The sequence below is a fragment of the Triturus cristatus genome, chromosome 3_2 (assembly GCF_964204655.1).
Source record: "Triturus cristatus chromosome 3_2, aTriCri1.1, whole genome shotgun sequence".
NCBI lineage: Eukaryota > Metazoa > Chordata > Amphibia > Caudata > Salamandridae > Triturus > Triturus cristatus.
In genome coordinates, this window is record NC_140584.1 from 810,477,723 (window position 1) to 810,494,403 (window position 16,681).

Below are 16,681 nucleotides of genomic sequence, written 5' to 3' on the forward strand. Positions count from 1 at the left end.
ACAGCATAATGTAAAAAGTTTTTCAAATTAAAATGGCATCATAACTTGGTCCAGTCTCTGAACAAGTTCAGATTTTTGTTATTAATGTTAGTAATAACAGAGCAGAAAAAAAATATTTGGGCACTCTTTTTAAAGGTCAATATCAACAGACAGCAATAAGACAAAATATGAAATTACGACACATCTTTATGATACTAACTATTGGTGCTAACATTTTAAAAGAAGCATCACAACTTGAGTCCATCTACTGTTCCTGTGGCAAATTTCCAACTATACTTATTCCATGGGCCTTTTGAAGGTGTGCTCAAAAATGCACAGTAGAGTACAAAACCCAGCATAAGACAAAGTGCTGTTCAAGCAGGCATAGCAATGGAACTAAAGGTTAAAAACATTATGGTTGATTTAAAATATCCACATATCTTCAAGATTTGGTCACTTTTCGCACCACCTGCCGCTGTGCCAAGAGAAACAAACACTGGCAGAGCCAATATGTCTGGCTTTATTGTAGCAGTACATGTAAACACAGGCATTCGCACATGTTTTATACACATGTTGTATGCACAAATGCTGTTTACTACAGTAAAACCTGCCCTACTGGTTTCGCCAGTGCATGGAAAAACTAGCAAAAATGATTCCTTTCTACATATTGTGCACACAGCAGATAAAAGAACTAAATGTGTTTTGCTTCGGTACATTTCGAATTTAAAATAGTCCCTGGTGTATTATAACGGAAGCAGTTTCTGGAAGATGGAATACTATAAAGTAGCCAATAGCATGAGGTGGGAGACTGACACTCTGGGTGGAGCCTCAGCCTGCAATATGTATATTTGAAATAACTGGTAGCAAATAAGGCTTATAGAGAGCTGCATGGTCAAGTTAGATCTAAAAAAGCCACACTCAAAGGCCACCTATGGATAACACACATAATGACATTTTAGAGGTTAGTGGGAATTCCTCCACGGTCCCCAGTGGGTCAATGAAGGATGGCACAGGAGAGGAAGCTCTGAGGCGATTAAAAAAACCGTCATAACCTTATTGAAGGGCATGTGCTGCGTGGACGGCAGTCACTGTACATCTTGTGTCACTACCAGCACAAATACCTAAGCTTTCTGACACACATTCGGCCTACGAAAAGGTAAAGAATGGCGCAACTGGCCATGTGTTCTGCCGATTACAACTGCCCTTTCCTATACTGCAGAGAAAAGGTTAAATGTCAAAATACAAATCGCTTCCAAAGTGTAATAACTGCACCAACATTATCTGGCAACTCTAACAGAGAAGGAGGATCGCAATAGGAAGTAAACAATTAAAAACTCACAAGCCGCGCGATCAGACTACTCTTTCAATCCCATCAATCCACACAAAATACTACATGGTTATTAAAAGAACGGTTAAGTGGTGACTTCATTTCATTTCATAAGGCTTTATTCGGAGCTTAAACACAAAGTCCATAAAAGCATAAACAAATACACATCAAATACATCAGTCCTAAAACCATAATAATAATACTACAAAGCAGATTACATGGTTAAAACAGTTAAAAAAGATTAAAAGAGCATACTGGGCCTTGCTTTGGTAACTTGTAGGAGGTAAGTAGCAGTGAAAAAACAAACATCAGGATAAGGTTTATAAAGCAACTTCATGGCATCTTGTACACTCCTAACTCCATATTTTAACAGGATAGGCTTTAAAAAGGCTTGACGAAAATTACCGTATAAATTACACAATAGAAGAAGGTGCATGGTGCTTTGTACTGATACATTGTCACATGGACATGGGCCCACCGGATGTTTTTTGATACAGGGGAAGGCCACCAGGTGGTGCACTATCCCGAACCTTAGTCTAGTAAGGACAAACCGGTGAGAAGAACGGGTGACTAAACTCAAATACGGCTGGAAACCCACAGTATCACAGTATTTTCCATAAAACATACACGTAGTTAAATTACTGCAGGTCCTTTCCCGCCTCGCTGATTTATAGTTCATAAAAACTGACTTCATCACTTCCTTAGACAAGCTGGAGGGGGCATAACAATCATCTTTAAGTTTGAAACCATAGATCTCTAAAAAGCAGTTGAGGACAAATTTGATCCAGGGGATTTTTATGTGGTCATCAATGGAGAGACAATCTCCAATAATAGCTCTATTTAAGGAGGTCTCCTCTATTGACCAAACGGAACGCCACAACATTAGTGGTCTTATAGCCAGCAAGTCGGAAAGATGTAAAATGCCGAGCTCCCTGTGTGCCAGGTCGTTGGAAACTGATTTGGGCAAACACAGGAGCCTCTTAAGGAAGAGATTTTCCTCCACTTGCAAATTCCCTGCCACGGTATGTCCCCACACCCCGGCACCATAAAGAGCCACTGAAAGACATCTCATTTGAAATTTTTTTAGCATGTCTTGGATCCTTTTGTCTCCAATTTTGGTGGCAAACTTAAATACTCCATGAGAGCTTTTCGCCATCTTGGCCCGGACGTGATTAATCTCACTGGACCAGCCGCCCGATTTTGAAAATGTAATGCCAAGGTAATTAAAAGACTCCACTGTTTGCACCTTGTGCCCATCAATAAAAAAGGCATGGGGTTTTTTATGTCCCGCACCACATTCCATAATGAAGGTTTTGGATTTATTGATCAGCAGCTTCCTGTCCTTGATGAACTGCGAAAACCTGTCCATCAGACGCTGTAGGCCAATAGGGGTCCTAGACAAGATTACGGCGTCGTCCGCATAAAGAAGAACAGGGACGTAGAAATCGTTAATAAGTGGTGACTTATTATTAAAGTTGAAACTCCACAAACCACATTCACATGGAGAATGGAAGGCAGATCAGCATTTCTGGTGGTTGGCCAAGTGTGGGTCCCACATGCCAATAATGGAATTTTCACGAGTCATACGCTACTATGGGAAGAGGTCACACCTGCCATGAATTCATTGTAAAACCTAGGCTACAGCAGGGACGAACAACCAAATGCAAAGAAGTTAACCGAGGATAAATATGGAGGTGTACTCTGTAGTTTACATCCCAAAACAATGTTGATGTTTTATTATGTAAACAGCATGCTTACTGTCCCGATTCAAACCTCCTGTGTCCCTGTCATTTGAATAATTGCAGATCTAAAAGCCGCACTTGCTTCAAGACCCCGCCTCCTGTGTTACTAAGCTCTCCATAACACCCTATAATACGGAAAAACTCTTTGGAATGCGAGTTTTAAACTACTGTAAATGTTACCAAAAGCACTAATATTATTATACTAACGCAACGATTTCTTATATCACGTGATTACAGCGAGTGTAGTAATCACAAATAGACGTGTGCTCTTACGGCAAGTATAGGGCTACAAGAGAATGACCGACCATAATATTACATACTTTATATTCGTGTGCTCTTTATGCCATCACGTACATATACAGAACGTTATGTAACTGCTACTTATAGGAGCGGCTATAAGAATAATATAACTACAACAACTTTAAAAAATGTAAAAATTAAAGTAAGGTCAAATTAGTTTGCTGAGGGAAATGCGCAGTGAGCTGGAAACGGTGAGTGGGCTTGGTAGGGCTGGGACAGAAGACAAGTTTGGAAACGGGCAGGTGATGGGCACAGAGTGAAAGGGCTCAGCTAGGGGCAGGGTGTGAGGGCTGGACAGAGGCAAGCACGCGCTGGAAGATGGTAAGGTCTTTGAGGTGAGTACACAAAATGAGTATGTGAGTTCGGAACGGGGAGCTTACTGTTGCTCTTTTTGTCACTGGGCACAAGAGAGATTATGGACCAGGGTCACTGTTTGTTTTCTCTTTTCTGACACTCCGCGGACGGTGAAGCGCGTCAAGACCTAGATCCCCTGGGATGAAGGGTGGGTCTGACTGCACCCCAGCATCCTTTAATTTCCTCCTTTGGGTCGCAACCGAACCCCCGCCCTCCATCCACTACTGTAGAGTTGTACTCACCCCTCTACACAGCTGCATGCCGGGGGCTCAGGTCGCAGAAGCTCCGCAGCGGGACTCCCACTGCTTGCTCCTCCTGACTCGGCGATGGGGCTGGGTTAGGAGGAGCGGGGACGCGTGCGCGTAACCCAGCACCAGCTGGCTATGGAAAGGCTAGCGCCGTGCACGCACCAGCCTACTCCTCCCCGACTACATTCCAGGACACGCTCGGCCAACTCCCTGCGGCGACAGCGCTGCCCGGTGACGGTATTGCCACCTAGGCTTACGGGACAGTCGTGTCAACCTGCCACTTTAAAAACTGAAGGGGTTTATGCTTAATAGGAGACGAAAGTTTCGCGCACAATTTAGCAAAATAACCTTAAGATTACAAGTTTTTTGATTTCTTCAAACTGTTACATGTGCAACCATTGTATTATCAGGTTTGATTGACCTGTTTGTATTTATTGTGTTTGTTGATAAAGTCCCCGTTACGAATTGAGTGAAAAAGAATACCCCAGAGATTCGAAATTCCTAGATTTTAATAACAAGTCGCCACTTTTTAAGGAGGGCAGATACGTCATGTTGATGAGCCCCACGAAAAGCTCAAAAAGCCACTCTTTAGAGGAACGTTATTGTCGAAGCAGTTTAATGAAGGAGTAACAAAGACGTAATTTACTCAAAAATAGCATTTTTGGTTCCTCTTGAGTATTTTTATATTTTTAAAAGTTTGCAAATTTTATATTTTTCGCCAAAATATACTGATGGTTATTTCTCTGTAAGACAATTATTACAAACAATGCGGTATGAGCCTACACACGCACTTCAAATAATTACGACAGTACCCTATTGGTACCATTTTTATCTAAAATGTATGCACTTAAAGATGGCCGCTCTGATAGCGAATGTAAACGACAGACGTGCAACCTTTCTCATTTCCGCGTTCAACTGCAAGTAGCTTGAGTCTCTCGCCTCGTTCTGAAACCTGGGCGGGTAGGGAAATAAGAAGTAGCACTATTGATTGGTTTAAAAGTGACAGCTCCAGCATACCCCTGAGGAATAGACACGTGAACGAACAAGCTGCCAGCACAGACTCTGATAATAGCCCCCAGGACCAAACGTCCCCCTAGCTGTGGCACTTTAGTTCACGGAAGGCCTTTGTGAAGAAATCTACTAGAATACGATTTATTGCTGGACAATATAAGATGTATACACAAGAGACCCCGACACACCGAATGTAATACTTTCCAGGACTAGATCCAATTTCCATTTTCACATAGCTACCAAGTTTTCTGATTGCTTATGTGTGCTAGTTCGATGTTTTGTATGTGCTTTTGTGTGACATTTCGAGTGACCATTTGATTGACACTTTAGCATGCGAAGAACAAAGTAGTTATGTTGATGTAATGAGATACATTTCTGAAATTAACCATGATTATGCGATGTGAATCTTGATAAACGACCTTAAAACAACATTATCTACGTGTCGTTCAGGCCAAAAACCACAGCAAGAAATTAGCTTTTTCTTTACGGTGACATTACTTTATGGCAAGGCAGAATCATAGCAAGGAAGCGCAGCCAGCAGCCAAAATTAGCCGTTGCCCCTTTTTCATGTGTAATGTCTTTATTCGGTAGTAGCTTTTAGGCAACAGTTACAGTACATTGCACTGTGAATCTTGCAGTTTTACTTTTTATATGAGCTATTATAAGAAATTGGATTATTAGTTGAGAGGAATGGGAGCCCCACTCAAATAACCACACCCCTTGTCAGGGTGAGCCACAAAAGCCACTAAATAAACCTGTGTTTAACCCTCAGGTGCTTTGGTACAAAAGCAGTCAGGCTATAAGGCAATGTGTAAAGTATTTATGCAGCACTCAAACAGTAATATAGTGCAAACACAACACAAGAACCATCCCAAACCAATTTGGAAAAATAGATTAAAATTTAATAAATAAAATGATATAAAAACATCAAAAATTTAATCAGCGGAACTGGAAGTATGATTTTTTAAAGTTTTAGGTAAAAATCGATCCTAAGAGCAGAAAGTGGCACTCTAGTTGCAGCGGTCGCCGGCTCAGGTAAGCGCGGTGGGGCGGCGCAGGGCACTGCAGGGGGAAGCCGACAGATGACGGAATAGGTATTATTTATTTAATTACACCTATGCCGTCTGTCATCTGTCGACTTCCCCCCTCTCACCCCGCCCCCGCCCTGCCTCACCGCGTTTACCTGTGCCGGCTGCCGCTGTCTGGTTGCACTGGACTTGGGGAATGTCACAAGTTCATGCCTGCTGCAATGGAGGGCAGGCCGAATACAGGGACCTGGTTTGTCCAGCTGAAGAGTTACCTTCTTAAGTTTGCGTAGAGTGGCATTCGTATTGGAGGGGGGAACACAGGGGGATGCTGTAGGTGCGTGGAGAAGGCCTGGTCAGTGGTGTAGCTAGAGCTTTTGCCGCCTAGGCTGATCCCTCAGTTTGCCACCCAGTGACAGACGGAAGTGACCCGATTAGGGCCACCTGGCTCACCCGCGACCACCTCTCAGCCTTCCATACAAATGAAGAGTCGGTCAGACAGTAGAGAATACAAACCAAAATTATTCATTAGTATACGCTCGAGCGGAGCCGGTCAGACCAGCCTCCTTAGATTGCTGCAGAGGGACTGACTTTAGGCAACCTGGGAAGGCATAAAGTACATTTACAATACCCCTGAAGACACGTCCAGACAGGAATTTTCCAGTCTGAGAGCTGGTGAACAAAGGAGGTACAGAAGGATGAGCTACAATCCTGGAACTGGGGAGACTCATTATCTTGCATTCAAGGTTACTCTGCCTGCCCACACCGCTCTAGGCTGTGGGGACAGGCCTATCTAGACAGAAAGGTATGCAATGATAAGGACAGTTTATTCATTAGTACAGCAAACTCAACCTTGAAGAAACACACGTACAGAGGGTACATTGGCAGCTGCTTTTCGATGAGGCAGACACAAAATGAGACAGACGTTAGTTTCGATCATCACTCAAATGGCGGCTAAAACAAAATGGTGCCGCAAATGCTAACTTAAACTTGCACAATGCTAGAAGGACTCGACCAAAGCAATTTCAGTCCAACAGACCCTCCTTTTAGCATTTGCTACAATTTTGTCTAGCGTTAGGAAGCAAATAACTTCTTGCAAATGAGGAAGATACCATTACATGTTAATACACACATTATCAATATTCAAAAATAACTTCATCTATTGACATTAGGTCTTGGACAGCCTGCATCATCATAACCGTAGAATTAGTATCATGTACTGGGGTCTTCGATGTAGGTGTCAATTTTTCGACACAATAAGCACAGCAAGCAGGAAGGCAATGTACGCACAGCAACATGTGAAAATTATACCCGCAATTGCTACCAGACAGATAAGGTCCTTCACCCCCAGGATGCTAACAGACCCCAGAACCAAGCAGAAAGAGTCCAAGTACCATTCTCTTGGTGGATGTCAGATACGAGCCTATGCAACTTCTGTATAGCAGCATATACATTAGGGGCGCGGTCTGGTATCTACACACAGCAACTGCTGCCAATGATGCAACAGGCCCCTCCCCGGTCAGCACGTCTAACACCATGCGGTTCTGTAGAGCAACAAGCCTCGTAGCCTGAAGCTCAGCTGTAATATTGGTCAAAATTCCTGCTGTGGTATTAATTACCCCTTCTACAACTCTGGTGAGCCGACGGATGTTAAGGCTATTGGAAATAGGTCCCCAAAAGGGTATGCTACCCTTCATAGCATCTGTGAACTGCTGCAGAGTGGTGTCTGTCTGATCTATGTGTTCTGTATTAATACAAAACAAGTCAGAGAGAAAAGGGAATAATCCAAAAAATGGAGGGAGATACTCCTAATCCCCTTGAAATACTTTAGAAAAACACAAGAAGGAGTACATCCAGGAGACTGGTCAGGGTCTCCGAAATACTGGGAAGAACGCACAAGGTGCGAAAAACGTTCTTTTCTTTAAAAGACCCCTCACTCACCAACCTAGTTGGTGACATGCTTCATCATTGGGGTCCCACCCGAAAAGCCGAATGCCATCCGGGTGTGCTACAACACCTGATTACAATGGAGCTGGTAGTTTTTCGTGGTGCAAGTGAATGAATTGTGAATTAAAAATGGGCCAGATGTACTCACTAAAAAGATTTATTCTGGAGCAACTGACCGATGTTAAAAACGTTGCTGAGATACCTTTATTGGTTAAATTGACCACTGGTATCTAAAAGTGAAATAAAGTGCTGGTAAGTGCAGAAGAAGGTCTACATGTTTCAACCTCTGTGATGATATTACTTAGGTTTTCGTCAGGAACAAATGATGTGACCCGGGCGGTGTACACACGCTAAGGTGTACCCTACCCTTGATCACAGAAACCTAACCATTTACTCACGGTCAAGTGTCCTGTCATCCCATTTGAAGACAGGAAGAAATCTCTAAAAGATAAACACAAAATTACAAGCAAACATAATGCTACGTGTGTAATACAGTGTTTAAATGTGGAAAAAGCTCCTTGAGTTCCCAGTAGTATGCAACAAGAACATACACATCAAAATGATTTCCCCTAAATTGCAGCGGTAAAACTACATGGGTGATCCAATAGCCGATTCAGCTACTGAAAGCTAGATTATGACACACTCACAATCGTAGGATTCAATGAGTGTTAATACGCCATTGAAATGCAAATGCATTAAGTTAATCCACAGGGAATAAATAGTGCCTGTGAAAAACTCATACAAACCCACTCTCATCCATCATTCAAAGTGGGTTTATTGCTCTCAAACATAATCGTGAGGGCGTGCATTGTTTACCATGCATGCTAATTATCTTAGCGTAAAAAAAATGGTGCGAATGAACACATGGGAGGGGAGGAAAAGCTTACTATAAGACGCGTAATAGCGTGCCTCATGGGAGTCAGGGTCGTGGTGACAGCTCAGGAAACACGATCTGAAGGAGATTATCATGGGACAAAAGCGGTGAGAACACCACAGGGGCGCATCGAGGAAAGTATTCGATATTATCCATGTGGCCACACGGCTTAATACTTACTTAGTGGAGCTGATCACCGGCTTGTACGCCTACCCTAAGCGACCCGCATCTGCTCCCCGAGGGTTGCCGAGTCCTAGCATCTGTGCGAGTAAAATACTTCCTGGAGACGGGGCGAAGGGGGCGTGATGACGCGAGTCATTTGACCGACGTGCGTGGATAGAACTGCGTGGTAGGCATGGTGATGTGGTGTCAAAACTCATCGTGCTTTATTGACAAGCAACAAAGACGGAAAGTTTACACTAAATTAAAGAGGTGAAAACGGGGAGTGACACTCATGCGATACGCTGAATCATGCAATGCCAAGACAGTGAAACGGAATCCTACACGGGATGGGCTGAAAGAGGTGATTAAAGGACGTGACAAGCGCCAACGGGGAAAGGCGCACCAAGGGGCACATTATACTAATAACTAAGTAAAAAAAGGAGTGCCTGATCTCGGGAGTGTGTAAATCACTCTAAATATATAGTCATCCATACAGTGGTTCACATGGAATCAAACAGTAACAAATGGGCATCATAATATATAGTACTTAAAGAGAAAGTGGTTACTATGTGATAGACCAGTTGGCGCTACTATTTTTAAGAATGAACACCAGACATGGAGTCGCGCCTCATATCCATACATATAGCTCTGCCCAATTGATGGAGGACCAGTTAACCATAAAGTCTCAATTCATCTGAAGGAATAACATGTCTCAAGATGGATAGAAACATGCTAAAGTTATTTTGGAAGAACTGTATGCCACAGGATATTATCGTTCAGGCCATTTTTATGGGTGGATAATCTGTAAATCCATCTTTGTTCCTTTTCAAACAGACGTTCTTGAATCTTTATGCCTGTTTTTATCTGTTCAATAACAGTCCATTTCATATCGTTGTGGTATGGTTATATTCAAGGGAATGTTCAGTTAGTTTGGTTGTAATCCTTTTACACCTTATTGTACTGCGGTGTTCACATATTCTTTGCTTCACCTTTCTGCAGGTCATCCCTATGTATTTCAAATTTACAAGGGCATTTTATCAGATAGACCACATTGGTACTATTGCAATTCGTATGGGTCCTCTGGCTCCACGTTTTGTCTGGTTCCAATGCCAACGTTTTCGTGTTTTCAGTCAAGTGGCAGACGCTGCAGTTGCCACATTGATAATGTCCCACTATGTTCGGTAAGCCCCAGGCATTGGTTACCGTTGGTGTCCCTATCTGTGGGCAGACTTTTGGACGTGTATTCACCAAGGCATCTTTCAGACTTCTTGCTTTTTTTAAAAGAAAATAGAGGTTTCTCCCAGTGTAGATTACCAGTATTAATGATGGACCAATGTTTGTTGATTGATTTAGTCATTAGATTAGATGCTGTGTTGTAGGTGGTTACACACGTTAATGGTATTTCATCATCCCTCTGTATTCTAACCTCTAGGAGGGCTTCTCTGTGTTGATTTAGTGCTCTCTTTTTGCACTTACCGTTTAAATCGGTGGGTTCCCATATGTTAAGCAAGCATCTGCACACCTCTGGGAGCAAGGGGTTCCCCAGGACTTCTCCCACCACCCGATGAACTGCACTCCAGTAGGCCTGGATGAGCGAACATTCCCAAATGATGTGTAGAAAGGTACCCAGCTGACCACATCCCCTACGACATTCTCCGGTGGGTACCCTCCCCATCAACACCAGTCTCAGTCCCTTCATGTAAATTCTGTGTAGTACTTTTAGCTGCACCAGTCGCAATCTGGCGGGGATAGCGACCACCCTGGGGGAGAACACAGCCTCCTGCCAGTCCTCGTCATCCAGCTCAACAACATCTGCCGCCCACACTGCATCATTCTCATTCTCTGTTTGGGTCCACGTTAGCTGGGCTTCCGAAAAGGGGACAAAACGGGGCACCTGTTCCCACTCCGAGTCCCCAGTGCCATCAAGAACCCATTGATCATAAAGCTGGGGTAAAGGGCCTCGGCGACAGTGATTGGTATGAATCCAGTTCTTTCGGCCGGTGACCTTCACAGCGGTGCGGGTGGCAAGGAGCACCTGCATTGGCCCCTTCCCCCGCGGCTCCAAACTTCCTTTCCTCTGGTAATGCCACACCAAGACAAAATCACCGGGCCAAATATTGTGTCCTGGCCCCTCAGGTGCTGGCCGAAGAGCATCTTGGATCTGTTGGCGAATAGAACACAGACTTTTAGTTAACTCATATAGGTAATCTACTAACAGAGGATATTCCATTTCTGAAAATTTACGAGGCGGCGGTACACCCCACACTTTGCTGGGCATCCAAACACGACCTCATAAGGTGAGAGTCCTGTCCTAGAGTGTGTCGTGACTCTCATAGACAAAATGGCTAATGGTAAAGCATCTGGCCACTGCAACACTGTGCTCTCCTGAATCTTTGCCAAATTTCAGTTTGAGAGTACTGTTGTACTTCTCAACTAAATCTGCCGACTGGGGATGATGTGCAAAAGACACACAATTGATGGACGGAATGCAGAACAAATCAAAACATTCACCCCCAGTCAAGAGATCCGGGTTAAATCCATCATTCTTTTGCTCACCATGCCACCCCAGATTAGACGTGGCCATATGCAAATCAGTCTTGACCCTGTGCCTCATGGGAACAGTCCAGCCTGAACTACTAAGCCAGGTCCTCCCTGGACCGGAAACAAGCATCCTAGGACCGGTTTCGGGGTTTCACCCCTCTTCAGCCTGGATAGCGTGAATCCAGTGGCACAGTGAGCCCGGGACCCATGTCTGGGCATACCCGGCGCACTTAGGGCGAGGAAGCAAAAGACACACAATAGATGGACGGAATGCTGAACAAATCAAAACATTCACCCCCAGTCAAGAGATCTGGGTTAAATCCATCACTCTTTTGCTCACCATGTCACCCCAGATGTGCGGCATGAAATTTCTGTTTGATATGTAGACCTTCACACACTAACTGAATGACCTTTGAATTAAAATGGCTGCAATTATCACTCCAAATCAAATGGGGCAAACTGAAACAAGGGAAGAACTCCTTTAGGAGTGCCTTCGCAGTCGCCACGGCTGTGTTTTCTTTAGTGGGGTAAGCCTCAACCCATTTACTGAAGGCACAAACAAACACTAACACATATTTCAAATTGTTGACTCGCTCCAGTTTGATCAAGTCCATTTGGAGGACCTCAGAAGGAAAAGTGGGAGGTGCAAAATTACCAGGGGGTGTAGGGGTACCTTTTCCAGGATTATGCATCATGCATAGCATACAATATCTGACCAAGTGGGCAGACGTCTTTGGGATATTGTCATTCTGCCATACAGGGTCCAACAGTTTGCAAATACCCTTAGCACTGATGTGGGCTGGGCCATGGGCCATTGTTGCTACAGGCAGAACATATGCATCTGGCAACATCCATCTCTGCTTCCCTGACTTTTCAATCCAACATCCCTCATCATTCATATTCACTGTACTTTCTTGCCACGCTGCTAATTCCTCTACCGTGGCCTTGCTCTGTATCTCCTTCACATTTTCAAGTGTATCCTCAAACATGGAGAACTCGGGCACCCACTTCACGGGACCTGCTACAAACATTCTTTTCATTTTAATTCAGGGTGTCTCCTTAGCTGTCTGATCTGCAAAAGTGTTCCCCTTACCCATATCGTCAGTGACTTTCTTATGGGCGCTGCACTTTATTATGGTCAATTTCTTAGAAAGTGTCAAAGCGGACAGAAGCCTATGTATAAGAGGGCCATGCTGGATGCGTGTCCCATGGGAAGTAAGGAACCCTCTCTCTGCCCAGAGCCGCCCAAAATTATAGGCGACCCCAAAGCGTACTGGCTGTCAGTATAAATATGAACAACCAGTCCCTTGATAAATTCACAAGCTCGAATAAGGGCGACTAGTTCAGCTGCCTGGGCAGACTGATAGGGAACTCGTGATGTTTCAACTACTGTATGCAGCGTAGTAAGTGCGTATGCTGCAGTGGTGGTGCCATCCGGTAATTTAAAACAAGAGCCATCAACGTATAGTTCCCCTTGGGGTCAGATAAGGGAACATCAGGCAGGTCTACCCGTCCGTTCGTCTCCTCCTCCATCCGAAAAATGCAGTCATGTAGATCAACTTCCTCACTCTCGGAAGGGAGGGGTAGCAACGTGGCTGGATTTAGAGTGGCACATCTTTTAATCGTAACATGTGGTGCAGAAAGGGTAAATTCGTAACCGGTCAGACGTGCACTGGTGAGGTGCTGTGTCTTAGCTTTATTCAAAAGTGTATCCACAGCATGAGGTTCCATGACTGTGAAGTCTGTAGCAAGTACGAGCCCAGCCGATTGCCTTATAGAGATGGCCACTGCTGCGACCACTCTTAGACAACTCGGGAGAACTCTTGCGACAGGGTCAAGAGGAGCAGAAAAATAATTACACAGCCGTTGTATACCTCTAAAGGCCTGTGTTAAGACAGAAAGCGCACAACCAGCAGTCTCGTGTACATACAGTAGGAATGGCTTCATGTAGTTAGGCGTACCAAGCATAGGTGCAGAGCAAAGCACAACTTTCAATTGCTCAAAAGACTGCTGACATTCAGACATCCAAGGCAGGGGTTTATGCACATCTTCAGTTGTTAACACGAGCAGGGGTTTTGTTAGTAATGAATAATTAGGGATGCCATGGCGACAGTAGGAAGTGATGCCAATACAAGAGCACATATCCCTCTGCGATTTAGAGATAGGCATTTTCACAAAAGTACTAATGCGCTCAGGGGTCAATCTTCTACCCACCTTCGACAGTAGGTGAGCTAAATAGGTGACCTCCTGTCGACAATATCGAAATTTAGAAAGGGACACTTTATGTCCATGGTGAACCAAATGGAGTCAAATTGGGCTTTCAAGGATTGGCTATATATACTAGGGCTCTCTGTACAGCCCTGAGGAGCTCGACAGAATCTAAAGCTTCTGCAGGCTAGTGTAAAATCAAACAAATGTCTGCTATCGGGATGGATCGGCATACTAAAGAATGCATTTTTCAAGTCAATGACAGAAAATAATCTAGCAGAGGAAGAAATCATTGTCAGAAGGGCAGTAATGTCAGGGACCACCGGGAACTGAAGGACCACTATTTTGGGTGGGTGATTTTCGGGGGAGTCTGAAGATGCTTATCTGCTTATCACCAGATTGAACTCAATCAATCAGGTGTTTAAGTGCGACTACTCACCCGTAAGGGTCTCAAGGCGCTGGGGGTGTATGGGGGTCGCAGGTTCCAGTCCATCAAGGAGGGGGTCTGTCGGAGAGCCAGGTTATGAGGTTTCTTGCGAAGATGGGGAGCGATGTTATCTGTCTAAGGTGGAGCGGAAGGTCGTTCCAGTCTCTGGCCGGGCGGAAGGAGAAGATGCCTTTTTTAGAATGGGAAGAATAGGGCTATTACACACATTTGCAGTTGTGTCTTCAACCACTCCTGTCTTAATCAGGTCCTGTATAATCCGCAACAAAGCTCGCTCCCCTGCTTGAGGAATTTTGTACTGGGAAATGCGAGGAAAAATGGCATTGTCTTTAACTTTAATGGAAACCGGGGGATTTTGCAATAGTCCTACCTCTGTGTCACCTGTTGCCCACAACATCCTTCCAAACCACAAACACGATGTTGATTGTGCTTGCAGAGATGTACGTTAAAGTCACCCACCCAGATAATCTTAAAACCCTCGTTTTTTATGAGGCACAGGGTCAGACTGATTTGCATATGGCCATGTCTGAACTGGGGTGGCGGAGTGAGCTAAAGAATGATGATGGATTAAACCCAGATCAGTTGACTGGGGGTGAGTGCTTGCAATGTTCAACACTCCGTCCATCATCCCCTTTGGTTTTGTTTTCCTATTAAAGTGGGCCCAAATTGACAAGCTTAACCTAGTCCCCGGCATAATATCGACTATCCAGGAAAATATTCATAACTGTTTAGAGCCAGAATCCTGCCCAGTAGCACTGGTATTATGTTTTAGAGAGCTTCTAGAGCAGGGGTCTCCAACCTTTCGTATAGTGAGAGCTACTTCTGAGCAGTGAAAATCGTCGTGAGCTACTGAAGGTTAGGCAACTCGCGCAATTTTTCGAGAGACCCTCCCACGCCCAGTTTCATTGACTTTAAGCCAGAGGTCTTCAAACTTTTGGATGCCGAGACCCCCCTGTCAACATTTTGAGGCGCAAGGACCCCCTCCTGACAAAAATGTCTAAACCTGTTGACTAAATTGCGTGGGATGAAAATGTAAATGAGGTTATGTGATGCCGCGTATTTTGGGATAGCATTGCTTCATTATTTTGAAATTTTTTACACACAGTAACACCGAGGAAAGATTTCACCCAATCAGTACCCGTGTATAGCCAAAATACAGCAATTATCATCAGAAAGATTTCCAGTCAACCTTTGTGAAGGGCCTTCCACTCTGCAGCAATACGTGCTGCCACATTAGAAGCTCACCTGGCCCTGTCCGGGAGAAGCAGGGGTCCCTTAAAACCCTGGAGGTTTTGTGCGGAGTTAAGCAGTTTACCCATGCCGCTTTCCTCTCACCCCCTCCCTTCCATCCCTCTCTCCTCTCCTAACCCCGGATCCCTCTCTCACTTTGCAGGCCATTTTCTTTCACCCCTTTTTTACAACTTCTGAATTCTCCCCATTCAACCTCTCACTTCACCTTTAATCACCTCTTGCCATTCTGTCCTTTCACTGCCCTCATCTCTAACAGTCTCTCGCATTTATCTCTTCTGTGTGTTTCTCATTTGCCTTCAGGCAGTAGATGGTTATTAGCCCCAGGACATCTTTTGGTAACAGTAGTGCACTACAAATGTAAATAATAATAATAGGCAGAAGGAGGGGAGTCACTAGACCAGAACTACAGGGGGGGGGCTAACACTCCCAGTCAGGGCTGGTCCTAACACTGGTCGCACCCGGTGCAACAGTCTTTTTTGATGCCCCACCCCCATTTCCTCCTTCTCCATGAATTCCTTCACTGCCACTCACAAAAAATGCAACGCATCTCTCTATAGTACCTTTCTGACAAACATTTCATTTATTATAGCGCTACTCATAGTTTACTCACACTCATTTCTGGGATCTGTATGGTACATATTCTTTGTAGCAGGCACATTAACCTTCTGCCCTGTGTGGGTGACAAGAGAGCCCATGTGAGTGCACGGTGAGCGATGCAACAGTGTGAGAGTAGGACAAGAGGAGTGACTGCAGAGTGAGTGAAGTGGCGTATGAATTTGGGTGCGGATGCAAGTTCAGAATGGGATGAATGAATGTATGATTACTGATGGGCTTGTTTGAGTGAGTTGCATATTGAGTAGTGAGGGGGACAGGTGAGTGAAGTGTCACATGAGTGCAGGATGAGTAGTGTACTCGTGTGACTGCAGGGTGAGGTATAGGGTGAGCAGCACAAGTGCACTGTGAGTGCAGAGTGATCACTGTGAGTGCAGGGTGAGCGGGTGAATGGTGTGAGTGCAGAGTGATCACTGTGAGTGCAAGGTGAGCGGGTGAATGGTGCGAGTGCATGGTGATCAATGTGAGTGCATTGTGATCGCTGTGAGTGCAGGGTGAGCGTGAAAATGAAGGGCGAGAATGAGGAATGAGTTGTCTGAATGCAGGGTGCATTCCTAGACACTTGAAGTAACTCTGCATGTTATTGATGGCGGCGTAGAGTTTAAGATCTAAGTTAAACTATTGCGGCATTAATCGGGGATCGAGGGTGAAGGAA

At 44.6% G+C, this 16,681-nt stretch overlaps 1 protein-coding gene across 2 annotated transcripts in view; it reads right to left on the reverse strand.

The window, feature by feature from the left end:
- Positions 1–4,207, reverse strand: part of NBEAL1 (neurobeachin like 1) — a 978,461-nt gene extending 974,254 nt beyond the window's left edge. For both annotated transcript variants that reach the window (XM_085648956.1, XM_085648955.1), the window contains exon 1: positions 3,945–4,207. The gene's annotated coding sequence lies outside the window, so the exon portion shown is untranslated. The remainder of the gene's footprint in view (positions 1–3,944) is intronic.
- Positions 4,208–16,681: the final 12,474 nt, after the last annotated feature.